This window comes from Dysidea avara, chromosome 6 (assembly GCF_963678975.1).
Source record: "Dysidea avara chromosome 6, odDysAvar1.4, whole genome shotgun sequence".
NCBI classification, from domain to species: domain Eukaryota; kingdom Metazoa; phylum Porifera; class Demospongiae; order Dictyoceratida; family Dysideidae; genus Dysidea; species Dysidea avara.
In genome coordinates, this window is record NC_089277.1 from 37628197 (window position 1) to 37643194 (window position 14998).

Genomic DNA, 14998 nt, shown 5'->3' on the forward strand with positions numbered 1-14998 from the left:
AATAATCTAGTATAATTCTTGTTATCATAGTCTGTTCAATTCAGCATTAATTCTACAGATCAATAAACCTATTATAGAATTTTATGTATAGTTCATCGTGCCTTTTCCTGTGACACTCAGGCTTTCGGCTGTCACAGTCTTGGTTAGCTATTGAGCTGATGGTGTAACTTGCAGTGATTGCTTCATTTTACCTGGAATACTTGTTTGCACAATGTTTTTAAACTGTAGTAGCTAGACTACTATATTAACTCTAGCTGCAGATTCGTTTTCAGAGGCGCTTATAATTTCTAATTAATGTAAACATCTTGTGAGACCAGAGGCACAGTGACGGAGAAATGGTGGATTGGCCATGAACACGACGCACTTCGCTATCTAGTACAGGTATGGAATGTATAAAACTGTGAAGTATAAGGTAAATAAGGGGGTTTCCGGACAGCTGCGTATTCCGGACACTTCGTTTATAATCCGCTACTGAAGGATGGAATGGAAACCAATCAGGGTATGGTTTGAGTACCTAAGTACCCCACTCGTGTGCTATAAAGTACCAAAGTTTTATCCCGATAGCTCCAAGGATTACTGAGATTCGTCACTATTTGCTTGCGCATGTAGAATATTTTGGGACATTGGAAACAGTGGAAATTGAAAACTGAAACTGAAAACTGAAACTGAAACGGAAAAACTGAAACTGAAAAACTAAAATTGGTCAAAACTTCATATTAACAGGTACCTCTTAGCAAAGACCACCTCTATAATAAGACCGCCTATAAAATAAGACCACCTCATTATAGTAGTTATGTCAAGTAGGTCCAAAAATGTACTCATAATGTAATAAAGTATCAATCAATCAGACAGTACTTAAAAGTTGAAATGACAGCTGTAGGGTTGTACATAAGGATATACTATCTTATCATGCCAAGACCTAAAGTCCATGGTCATGTCACAAATGAAAATGGAGCAATTGCATGCATAATTGTATTTGATAATGGATTTCTCATGAATATTATTGTGCATGATTTAGGAGTTGCATGGTTACAAAATCAACATTAATGATTCTTGACTTTGTGTCTTAATAATTGTTAGGCACACGTAATAAGCATCCTCGAAGACTTAAAAACCTGAGGTAACATCAGTAATTACCGAGGCACAGGTAAATATTGACAGGTTCTTAAATCCTCGAAGACACCTATCACGAGTGTCCAACTATTACCAAGACACAAAGTCCAAGATCATTAATTTAACTATGCAACTCTTAAATAATGCACAATTCATGAGAAATCCAGTATCAGCAGAGTAATTGTGCATGTAATTACCCCATTTTCATTGTGACATAACCATGGACTTTAGGTCTTGGTATGGTAAGATAGTATATCCTTATGTACAACCCTGCAGCTGTCGTTTTAACTTTTAAGTACTGTCTGATTGATTGATACTTTATTACATTATGAGTACACCTAATGGCCTTTTTGTTGGACCTACTTGACATGACTACTATAATGAGGTGGTCTTATTAGAGGCGGTCTTATTATACAGGTGGTCTTATTACAGAGGTGGTCTTTGTTAAGAGGTACCTGTTAATATGAAGTTTTGACCAATTTTAGTTTTTCAGTTTCAGTTTTTCCTTTTCAGTTTCAGTTTTCAGTTTCAGTTTTCAATTTCCACTGTTTCCAATGTCCCGAATATTTTTGTGTAAAAAACTTTCTATACATGTGTTAATTAACAGTAGATTGAGGGCATCGTTCGTAATTCTAAGCGACCATATGCACCACAAATTGTCAATCACACTATACAGTGAACGGTTATATGGTTATCTGCTGGGCCACGGCACTCAGTGGAGTGCAGCAATTCCCATAGCAATGCCAGGTACGCCTACTTTTACTGGTGTCCAGAAACCCCAGCCACATAAATTTTGTGCATTTTCTCAAATTGCAAATTTAGACCATTCTTTCTCCTAGCACCCTACACTTTACCACTCCCAATTTATACCACTGATAGCCTATTTCATTGGCTACAATTTGGCACCAAGCATGTTAGAATCCGTTCTTCTCTCGAGGAGAAATAAACAATTTTCTAATGCATGTACAAACTTTGTCCGGAAACGTCCGCCCCTACCTTATAAAATGCCACAAAAAGTTGGTTCCCCACGGGTCCCTGGGTCCACTGTTTATACCTACCCATTATTATGGCAGTGAAAAGCTTTCTAAATTTAAAAAAAAAAATGGTTCAGTACTTCTGTGTGGCCTAACATTGTGGTTTCTGTGAAGGTTAATAAAAAAATTTTTTTAATGTTAATAACAGCTATTGTTCCTTTGAGGTCTACCAACAGTTGCTGCTGATTTTTTCAAATCAGTGAGTGACTTTATATATAATTTTATCATTTCCCTTCTGCTGTTAACAGTGTGGCTTATTCAGTGAACAGTTTACTGCTTAGTTAATAGCCACTGTGACTACTATCATGTTTAATGCTGTTTTCAACCAATTTGTATTTGAGTACCTCTTAGCCTTGTATTTGAGTACCTCTTATATATCTATATACATATATAGACTGTTATGTCATAGATACTCTACCCATAGAGAGCGTTCATATATGGCCAGTTTGTGTACAAGCAACCGTAAGACACCAAACCAGTTGAGCTAACCGCACTACTTTGGAATTGTTGCTATAAGGTTGCAGGTTGCCAAGTTACAGGTTATATATAGAAGTATAGACTACTTCCTGTGGTTAACATACTAATAGCCTAAGTGGTCTGGTATGCATACATCTATATTTGGTAGAAACTGCTTGTACGCTGTAATATTGTTCGTAAGCTATTTCCATTATACACTGCTGGTATGGTGTAGGGTATGTCTTTGTAGTGTACGAGTGTAGTAGTTGGTTAGTGTAGTATCCCTAGCTCAAACAGTTGAGAAGATTTTGTCCCAATTTATTGAGTAGTGGTATGTAAGGTTGGAATATAGGATAGAGAATGTGTTGTGATCTTTACTTGTCAATGAATCTGGCTATTTTAGTAGAGTGCTTGTTGGCACTGACCACTGTGGGACATGTCCCTGATTGTATGGTAATCCTTTGCTTGTCTCACTTAAGTACTGTACTAGCCATCATACACATGCCGGGTCATTTTTATTCCCGAAAGAACATGTTGAGGAGTAGGCAAGAGTCAGTCTTGGGAGAGTGAGCCCTTCTCCATATTGTGTGATGGTTGAATTGTCAACAGTTATGTTTAGCTGTGCACAATGTGTGTAGCAGAAATTGTCGGTAGACGTTTTAAAATGTTACACTACCTTGCTACATTTTGTAGCATTCTCTATGACATGCTGACAGTTACGTACCTGTAGAAGTGGACTACCTTGAAATAATGTGTGCATACATAAACCACATACAGCTCTTTATCTACATGTTTATATACTGAGATCTTTAATCCCTTCCTATGGAGCTACACCATGGATTTGACATTATTACTGTACAAGTGATTATGTAGACATTCATCCTCTGAACATCACCTGGTAGTATGTACAAACAATTGCTCACAGTAACAAAATTCAAAACAGTGTTAATGTTAAATTAAATATGTACACTATCAACACAGTTTTAGAAATATTTATTTAGCCTCGCCTTTCTTTCACCACAACTTGTCAGACAAAATCAAGCCCAAAATGTGCTCGAGAATGACCCAAAACGGAATTTTTATTTTTTATTTTAACCAGATTTTCTGACTAACTGATGTTTTCAACCAAGCATAATACAACTACTGGTAATGCTACAGGCTTGATTACTCACTGTCTGATGTTGCTTAGGGCCTTTTTGGTTACCACCACAGCTATACACATGCATAATGGGCTTACGCACCATTGTCTTCCTATGTGTCCAAAGCATTTCTTACTCCACTATTACGTAGGTGTTGATTTTTGTGGGTTGTAAGGTTATGGTTTCTTTGCTAACTTGATTGTCAGTAGTGAACAAGTATAGGAAAATTTTATAATTGAGTAAGAATTCTAGAAAAAAAGCCATGAAAAAAGAGAGGTAGGAGTTACTATAGCTGCAGGTACATGCTTCTGTTGCTTTGTGGTTTTTTTATTTCTAGGATTCCTACTTTCCTACTCAAAAGTTCTAAATTTTTCCTTCTACTTGTATCATATGACATGAATTCAGAACAGCATGTGCACATAGAAAAATACACGCACACACACACACACACACAACACACAACACACAACACACAACACACAACACACAACACACAACACACACAACACACACACGATAATGCTGAGAATATATATACATCCTTGGGCATCAATCAAATCTAATAAGTCACACTTTATCACATCATTTGTTGTCAGCTGATCAGTTCCATATATGGATAACCTGATGAAGTCACTACCTGAAGACAACACCAACAATCATATGACCAGTACAGCTTCATGTAATGTTATGTTAGCAGTGATGTAACAAATAAGTACTTTAAGTTGTGCAGAGAAGAAAATATTGTATATGAAGAAAAGGAAGCTAGTTGCTCAAACATCACGTCCACGAACCACAACTTCATAGTTGGATGCCTAGCAACAAGTTGTGCACAGATATGACAACACAAAGTGCTGTTTGCTTGTATGTATGTAAGTACGTATGTACGTATGTGTGCCCGTGCATATCTGCAAGGGCATGGAAGCTTTCAGAAAATGGCAGACAGAATATGGCAGACAGAATATGGCAGACAGATATAAAGGGTATATGATGGTCAGTACTGGATGTCCAGATACATTTATTTACTGTGTCCAGTACAGCTGACTAGTACCCGGGTCAGTCAAATTCTTGGTGGTCATTTACTATTGGAACATGTTATAGCGTTGAAAACATGTCCTCGACAAGTTCATCTAATACTAAATGTATGGGAATCATAATGTTAAAGCACTTGTCTTTCTCATACCATTGTGCTTTTCAATAGTTCAAAGCACCACTAAATCTTTGACTTGTAAGACCAGACATATTAATGAAGAAAAATGAGGTCTCAAATGTGCAAAAATGACCGAGGGCCACAGGCCCGAAGGCTGTGGGTGTATATACCCAAGCAGCCATGGTATAAGTGATATATATCACTCAGGGCACACCCACCTAATAGGTGAAAGAGTTACAGAGCACTCACCCCATTATTGTGGTTTCAATTGCGTGGGCAAATAGGTCTCAGAACATTATTCTTACGTCGTTATGTTTCAACACATGCCAGGAACTTTCGATTGTGGAATTGATTTTTGGGTTGTATATTTTTAATACTACATTCTTGTTTCGTGGTCTGTTCAATGGCTGACATGCCCCCACGCAGTGGGTAGAAATACGCATTCCCCAAGCGCTCATTTTACAGATCACTTGTCTTAGAATATAATTTAGTTACTGTCAAATAATCTAAACTTAGCAGCTACACTGAGCCTTGCCTAATGTGCAAACTAAAACCCACAATAAAATCTCCGTGTCGCTCGATATAACGTCAACGCATATCATATCTTTGAACTGGTTGGGCATCAAATCCATGAGCAAACCGTGTTCCCATGATATTGCTCGGGCAATAAGCCAGTTAAACCCTGAGTGGCGCCTTTGAACGCCCACACTAAAGTGGTATATTTTAAATACTGTAGCAAAGAACCTACCAATTTATACACAAACAATATGTGGCTGGATTTGCAAAAAGGGGTCTCCCACACACATCCAATTCTATGAACTTGGAAGACCATAGCTTTGTGTTCAAGTAACATATAAGCCTAAATTTCTCCAGCCATCAAGCTATGTTGGTACTCACTGCTGACCAAATTTCAAGTCATTAGATTTTTCCAATGTGAAGTTATGGATTGTCAAAGTTGCTAAATTGGATGTGTGTGGAAGACCCCCTTTTGCAAATCCTTAAGATGACAATTCTAACAATTACGTATAATCAGGTGAGGGGCACACGGCAATAATCCAATGAGGTATAATAGCCTGGAGGAAATACTGACATAACTGTTACCATCGGAAACATTTGAAGTGTTTTCAAGTACATTCATGTGATATCAAATTACAACTTGTGATACCACATAAAATGAAACTACTTGTAGCAAACACTCTGAATTAAGGACTACACAGAAAAACCTCCATAATAAGAACAATATTATGGTTCCAATATGTCTGGCTCCCCTACACATATTTATCTTAGAACAAGGAAAGCCCCAAAAATGAGTTTAAAATTCATGTCCCCAAAGTGGCTGGTTATTTGTGTAGGATCTACAGTACAATGTACCTGACTAACAATGTGTAACAATTTGTTGTGTACTCATTGTGACAACTACAAGATATCTCCAACAACAGGATGAGCTATTTAATGCTTCATTAGAACAAAACTTTTTTGTTTTTACAAAAGATTAGATTTTTGAAGGATTCATCTGCACACCACCATCAGTGATAACAACAAAGTCGTTCACTCGTGAATGTAGTCAAAAACTTTGTCTAAATGAACAACAGAATCCATACCACACAACTATAGTGTATTGTCCTGTGGTTACTACATGGAAATACAACAAAAGGGACTACTACAGGTATATGAATATTGTGGTACTCAGTATGTATGCAAATATGAGTACATATATAACAGTTCCTTTAAACATGTTCCATATGACATCAGCTATCCACACAGGGTTTTGTGCTACAGTAGCAACAAAACACGTATCTCAATTCTACATTGCCTGTGTTAGAACAATGAAGCCTGATTCATAACAGATAAGATTACAGCTATACCACAGCAGTGTAGAACAGGAAATACCTCACATGACTTGTACTAGTAAACACTCAAGTGATGTCACCACTTATACAGTAGCTGCACATAACTGTCACCAAAACATCATCCTTATAAGGAGACCACTTCCTGATCAATATTGTAGAGCAGGAAATCTAGTATGCTACCAACTTACATGCAATGTTAAACTCTTTAAAGATTATTACATTTTAAGGCTGCTACAACCGACTTTCACTCTAGAGAATTGAATTGGAAAAGTGCTGCTGCATCCGTTAAAATAAAAATCTCTTCACAACTCCAATGTGCCATGACCAATGCGAGTAAAGAAACACATCCACAAATTTAACAGTCACCCAATATGGTGTATATATATATTAGCAAAATCACCAAATATAGCTAATACCTGCTGTATACATATGAATGATCATGTAAATGTCACATTTTTGTAAATTATTTGTTTAAATGATTAAGAGAATATGCAGGGAGACATTTTCCCTTGCTACACCCTGTAGTTATCATCCATGGTATTGTTGCTCCTACACAACACATTTAGTGTAGTTGTGTAGGTGTTGATCCCTAAACCATGTATTGCTTAACTAGTCATGAAGTGGATAGAGCAGGTAATCCTCTTCATCTTGTTCCTGTTTTCCTCTGTCTTAGATTGGTAAATATGTTACTTATTGCTCCAAATATATCATATTTCCTTATTTTTTCTCACCCTAATATGTGTGTAGTATGTTGCAAGCCAGTATTCTATATTTGTGTGGAGTTTCGGCATGACTAACTAACTGGATTCTGTATGGATAAACAGACAAATGGGATCATAGTATGCATGTGTGCACACACACAGACAGACAGACACAGACACATGCACACACAGAGACACAGACAGACAGACAGACAGACACACACACACACACACACACACACACACACACACACACAGACACAGACACACAAACATTACATGTACACATTGATGTTATACGAATACAGGACATGTTGACATGTGAAGATACCATGTCAAATAATGTTGACCTAGTTGAACTAATCTTGTTAGTGTATTTACTAGTGAAGTATCTAAATTATCCCTCAATTAGTTACTCCTTGTTGTTACTATAGCAACATGTGTAAAGGTCATTGTGTTATCATTGTAGCTCCCAGGATTTGTGTTGTAAAAACCCTAAAAGTGTTGTGTTGTTACCAGTGTTGGGCAAGTTACTTTGTAAAAGTAACTAGTTACGTATTACATATTACTTGCAACTGAACTATTTAGTTACAGTTACATATTACCCATAAAATAAAGTAACTGTAATAATATTACATATTATATTACTTTGTGTCCACAGCCTTATGCTGTCACGTGTGAAATTACCACCTTATCACGTGACATGATTGCGTTGTTGGACAATATGCAAATTTTAGTTATAAGTAAGAAGCTGGTGAATAAGCTTCATTCAATAGGCTTCGTTACTTTGTTGTGGTTAGGCGTTACTCAGGGATAACTAACGAGATTAGTAACTTCGTTAATAATATTATGTAATATTAGACTCGTTACAGTAACTATATTACTTAGGTAACGCGTTACATTTGTAAGTAAAGTAGCTTGCGTTATATTACCTGTTTTTATAGCGTATTTCGTTATATTACTTTGTTACCACAAAAGGAATAATATTACGTAACGCGTTACTTATGTAATGCGTTACATAAGTAACGTGTTACTCCCAACACTGGTTGTTACTGCTTTGTGTTATGCTCCTCCAACTACTTCAATGAATGTTTTTCTAGTTGTAGCAACAAATTAATTTTCATTTTCGTAATCTGTTCTTACTCTTCAGTACTGCTACAGTACTGAAATGCTGAGTCTTCCCTAAAGGTTGATACAACAATGCTGCTATTTTTTAATGTTCCAGTTTAGGGTAAAACCCAGTTTTAAGCAGTGTCCTGTTTAGAAAAGTTAATTGTCTTCGTTCTGTATTAAGAGATTCCACCATGATACCTTATTGTAACAAGTCAGTCCAGCTATTTCCTCTGTGAAGTGAATCAGTAGAAATGATGGTATTAAGTATGTAAATGATGGTATACTACATTTTGTAACACTTCAAATGTGTTAATTGAGTAATTCCTTGAACATTATCATATTATGGCTTGTGTTGGATCATGACTGATGTTACCATAGTTACTGTTATTTCTTGTCTCTCTCTTATGTTAATATGACAGAACAGGATGAGTGATTATCCTGGGAATGTTAGTGATGTGACTTCATCTGGAATTATTGTTACTAAAGTGATGTATTCATTGCGTTGAATAACAAGGACAGACAGACGTACACTAATTGCAGTTATGAGCATGCATTCTCACACAACTTTTAACTGGCATTACCGTTGCTCAGTTAGGCTTAAATGTATGAGTGCTAAATACTGTGCAAAACATCCTTGGGAGCAAGACTAGTATGAGGGTGTGCCATGTCTTATGGTGAAGGTTTAGGAAGCTCTTAGTCATCATATGAGATGTAGACAATTGGCATTTACTATCCCAGATAACACCAGGTACTCATTATTTACAGCTGGGTAGACTAGCGTGAAGTTTCTTGTAATGGGAATCACAGCACTAGTACAGTGAACATAAGACCTGGTGTTTAATATGCCTTAATGCTGATATATGAAGCAATTGACTTTACATTGAATTCTATCAGCATGCAATACACTTGTTCATAATGATGTTAACAGGATGGAGTAGTTGTGAATATCACTAAACTATTACATGTATCCATCAACCCACACTTTAGATAATAACAGACGTCATGAAAGTGATGTGTAGGGAGTTGACGTCTACTGTAGGTATTAACTGAACTATAGCACACAGTGCATGGCACGCTTGGGGAGATAATTGTCTCTTTCAAAGTGCTTTTTGAATGATTTGAATGTTAAGCTGTAGTATTTTTATCTTTCCAACTGTTTGTTTTTACAGTATGTCTGAACTGAAAGCTTAATGTGGAATAATAAAAACTTTTATGCATGGAAGTATTTTTTATATGATGACAAAATCTTATAAACTACAGATTGTCAAAGATATATGCAACAAAACTGGAAACAGTTTCTCTTGAAGTGAATAACCAGCTGCAGCATAAATGTTTTGCTATTGGCACTGTGAAATGTGAGTAACTCTTATCCTCTAGAAACTTCAACCATATAGAATTTCCCTTCACAGCTGTGAATATTTTTACTAGTGAGCAATAATTATTTTATTGTTGTTACTAGGCAGGATGGCACCTTACTGTATGGTCTAATGTTATTATTGTGGCTGAGCTATTGAATACATTGGCTGCACCTGATATTCAATGTATTCCATAGTGGACACTGTTTAGTACTGTGTACAATAACTGTTTATTAATAGCAGCTTATTACATTTTTAAAAGAGAATTCATAATTGGAATTACTCACTATATCATAGCCTACACATAAGCAACTAATCATATGGGTAGCTTTGAAATATGTTAATGGTAGTCCATGCACCTCACATATGCTAGTGTTCCTCACATCACTAGTACACACCAATGGTGCCAGTTTACCTAACACAGTTAGTGTTGTATAACCATCAGCCTACATGTCTATTGTGTGCTATAGTATGCAGGAATGTATGATAGTACAGGATGTCTAGTTACACTACTTGTTTATCAGTGGAGAGGTTAATGGAGTGAAGTGTGGTGTAGGATGAGACATGTTATTAGTGTAAGTGGTACTATGACTTGAAGAGTGGGTGATTGTGAAGTGAGTTCAAACCACCAGTCTGCCCTACAAATATCAAGTATCTTGTCAGCAATATGTGTGTGTGTGTGGCTGTGTGTGCAGTGGTTGAGTACAGGATGTAGTACAGAGGTTATAATGGAATGTATATGGTTGGCCAATTATTGGTTGTCTTACCAATTCCAAGTGTGGGTGGTCGTGGAGCAAGCTCAACCCACTAGTCAAACCCTGCACAAACCTTACCCACCAATATCCTGTCTGTAGCAACATCAGTGTGCATGTGTGTGTGTGTGTGGCCAGTACAGAGAAGTTAATTTGAGTGATGTTGTGAGGTAGTCTTGCGACTTGGAGGTGTGGGTGATGTACACCTACCCATCTTTAAATATCTATTTTGTGTGTGGCTGTGTCTCAACAACAACCAGAACAAGATGCTAGTGCTCTGATCTAGAGTAGCAGTAGAGGGGTAAGTATAAACAGTAGGCCTTAATAAGGGCCAACCTCACCTGTCTCTAGTAGTACAGTTGAAAATCATCAGATGTATGTTTTACACTTGAACAGTTAGCTGGTTGTATTACTTGTTGGACTTAACATGTATGGTAGCACAGAGGTCATTAATGTACATGTTGTAAACTATGATACCACAATAAATGTTCTAGTTCTTGGTGGTATCAAGCTGATACTTGATCTCTTCTAATTAATTTTAATGCCATGAAATGACTAAATTTCTTTTGAGATGAGAAACACCAAGTTTGACAATGCACAGAGTATACTATTATTGAACTCTTGGATCAGCAGTCCTTGGATCGTATTACGTACTATTTTGTAATGTACTTTTTAGAGTGCTAATGACAGCATCACTTTACTACAAGTGGCTGTATTTAAATAATAATAGTGATGTCTGCATTACCATATCGTGATCCTACACATGTTAGTTGTACTGTTGTTATTGTAGTAATGCTCCAGTGATGGTGGAATTGGAGGGAGAAACTGATCCACTAAAAATTGCCATGAAAGAATTAAAGTTAGCTGCAAATTTTGTGCATGACTAAATATTAAAATTTAAGAGTGCGTCACTGTTTAAAGATATTTATGTTTATTGCTTAATACACCACTACTTGTGACATAACTATTACATCATAACCAGTTGTACTGAGGGTAGCGGAGTACACTGTACCTGGTGAATCCCATTGGATGGAGCAGTACAAGGTTTATAGTAAGATGATGGGTGTGTACTGACCTGTTTATGACCTACTTAGTCATATACTGCAAGAGCAGCAACAGCCAGTTTGATAACAGTCTGTATTTGAAAATCTTCACTAACAGGAAGTGTTATGTAAATTAGTATATATTATATCACCTTATTAGGAAGTTTTTAACCTAAACTGAATTAGATCAAATGACCTTGTTCAAATCATCATTAATTGAATTTCTCAGGAAAGATGTGACCTCGTGTTTACTTTGTTCTTTTGTTGGTATCTGTATATTACGCGTTTTCTTGTGAAATGTTTGTGGCTTGGACATGTAGATTTCATATTACATTGTTCAACATTTTGAAAGATAACCAACCAATTGTTTGATTGTAAACAGGCAAACATCCACGATGACTTTCATATACACAAAATTAGTCCACAAAGTTTCAATATAAGAAAGTGTACTGTGTACTGGTATTATAATGAATACTAAATGCATAAATTGAAGTATTTTTCTTATTCTGGTAGGTATTGCATTCAAGTGAAGTAATGTTATGGTCATTAATTTTTGTGGTGACTAGCAAACAAACCTGCAACAACTTCCTCAGTGTGCTACTGTCAATTATCACTAATTCTCCTTTGCTATACCATATCACCATAAAGGGCTGCAATAAACATTAACTGTTAGTTCACATGATATGTGAAGTAGCTGTGTAAGGAAGTGACCTCATTAACACTTAATCACTTGATCACATGATGTAGATGCTGTTATTGTTGGTAGATGATATAGCTTCTTAGCACTGACTGATCTGTCTATATATAGGAAGGTGACACTGCATTCTCTGCTGACCTCATTATGATCCGTTATTTGTGTTGTTTTTTCTGCCTCTTGTTCCTTTGTGGTGTTTTCTCCTTCCAGTGAACATGTGCTGTGTAGCAATTTTCAACAAAGGAAAATAGTCCGTGAAATTCAAGGGACCCAGAACCCTAGATCACATTTGTTATGGCAACACATGTGGAGTTCAGTATTGAGATTGTCTTTCTCAGTTACAGCCCTTATTATCACAACACACTCAAACCACACAACACACAAAGAGCTGCTACAACACCACTTACAGGGAGATGATATGTCTATAAGAATGTGTGTCCAGTTTATTGGCATAATTTACACAAACTTTATGACATAACCTTCCTTTGTGCAAAACAGTTGGTATCCACTTTACTGCGGTCCTAGTGTTTCTATTGTTACAACTTAAAGGAGTTCAGTTAAACATGGTATTGTTTTCATTAAGAACATTAGTGTGTAGACTGGTGTGGCAAAGCCATACTAGTGACATGAAAGTTGCTGGTCATTAGTTGGTTGGCACATCAGATGACATTAAAGTGTTTAACAGTTAGTGGCTGGTACCATTGTGTAATTGTTACATATTTAGTTGGTTTAAAACCACATTGTGTATTTCCTTTGTTCAGAAAGTCGTTGTAGCAACTCAAACTCGGATGCTCAAAAGTGATGTTTAATCTCATAACTTTAAAAATCAATTGCGGTGTCACTCAGGTGTGGCTACTATTGAAGTTGTGGCATTCAACCAAGTAAACATGATAGTTAGTGCAGTAATAAAATGTTGTGTCAGTTTACATGATTATCATGATATTATAACCTGTTTTGTAAACTTGGCTGTGAAATATACATCACTTGAAGTCGAAGTAGAATTTACCAAGGTTCCCTGCTAGCCTAGTACTGTGTACAATGTATTTATTAGTTCCCTGCTAGCCTAGTACTGTGTACAATGTATTTATTAGTTTGAAAATCAATAGTGTTATTCTTGTTATGGTGTAGTTTAAGTAAAATGGTTTTACTTACATAGCTGTAATGGTATATGAGGTTGTACAAAACACATCCTTGTTGTCAACTTCCCAATTCTCTCATTATTTTATTTCTTCCATAATTGTACATGACATGTTCACCAGCTCATAGTGAAAATGTTACTCAGACACTCCAAAGTCTTAACATGTACATTAACACTGTATTTAGATGACTGTAGTTGTAATAATATTTATATACAAACTATTTTGGGAATCCTTTGTGAGTTGACGCTCTGTGTGGACATCTTCATGTTACTGATCAAATGATCTATTGTGTTCATGTGTTGCAACACAGGGAAACAGTCTTGAAAAGAACCCTCCAATTAGAGATCTCCATATTAAGGGCAAAGATAACAGTCTTGATGGGTTGGTATGTCAGTGGTATTTTAACCTCTGAAACAAAGAGGAAAACCTCGAGGAAACAATGTATCATTGTGGTCCCACTGTTTGCAGGGATTATAGTGGACCATCTACAATGAATGATGCTGTTAGCTTACGTGTATCGTAGTTGTAAACATGTACACACACACAACAGACTCCTTGTGACTTCTTTCACCTCACAACTCTTACACTGTACATGCCAAACTGCAGTATGCGGCAGCACATCACATACTGTAGCTGTGCTTTGCTAATAACGTGCTATTTTAACAACCTGATTTTTGGACACCTTTTTTGGTGGCAATCCTTACTACTGCTAAGTACTGCTACTTCACTTATATTATGCACTCTACCATGTAATACGTAGTTGTTATTAGTTGTCATGGTAATTTACAGAGCTAAAATGATACCCCTGATCATCCGTTGATACTTACTAGACAAGTCATATGAAGACTGGGCAGTTGATGAACTCATTGTAACATAACACACAATAATACACTATCAATTTGTTATGTGTATAATGAGCTGCAATGTTGCCAGTACAGAATGTACAATAATATAATGGTCTAAGCAAGTGTGTGATTACTTTTAAATTGTTAATTAACATTATCATAAACATCAAAGTCATGGAAGCCTTTGATGTTATACCATCAAAAGGATTCTGCATGGTTTTGTTTCATTGAATTGTTGGCTTCCGTTGAATCATCATCGGCATCACTCATGCAGCATTTACTTGGATATCACCTTTGATTTCATAGCTTTTCACACCAGCGCCCATTTTTACAACTCAGCTGTTTTGATTGTCCTATTCTATTGTATGTAACTATATACAAAACATCATGTACATAATCTACAGGTCTATCAGGTAAAACTGTTAACTCTCAATCAACTTGAGACCCATACCATTTTCTTTAGTTGGAACTTTTTGCTCTATAGTTGCTCTAAGGTATTGACTGACCAGGTTCCTACCTGATGCACCAATTCTGCAACACCTAACCACATCCTGGTTACTATAGTAACATTGTTAGTTGTTGCAATTGTCCCACAAAACAATAGCAGGGACTTTTTG

The 14998-nt window shown here is 36.5% G+C and overlaps 1 long non-coding RNA gene across 2 annotated transcripts; it reads left to right on the plus strand.

The window, feature by feature from the left end:
- The first annotated feature begins 219 nt into the window (after nt 1-219).
- LOC136258011 (uncharacterized) lies at nt 220-14522 on the plus strand. Of its 2 annotated transcripts, XR_010702508.1 has the most exons (4): nt 220-381; nt 8973-10483; nt 11451-11519; nt 14326-14522. It is a non-coding gene; the product is annotated as an uncharacterized lncRNA (long non-coding RNA). The 2 variants fall into 2 exon arrangements; XR_010702509.1 differs by lacking the exon at nt 8973-10483.
- The last annotated feature ends 476 nt before the right edge of the window (nt 14523-14998 follow it).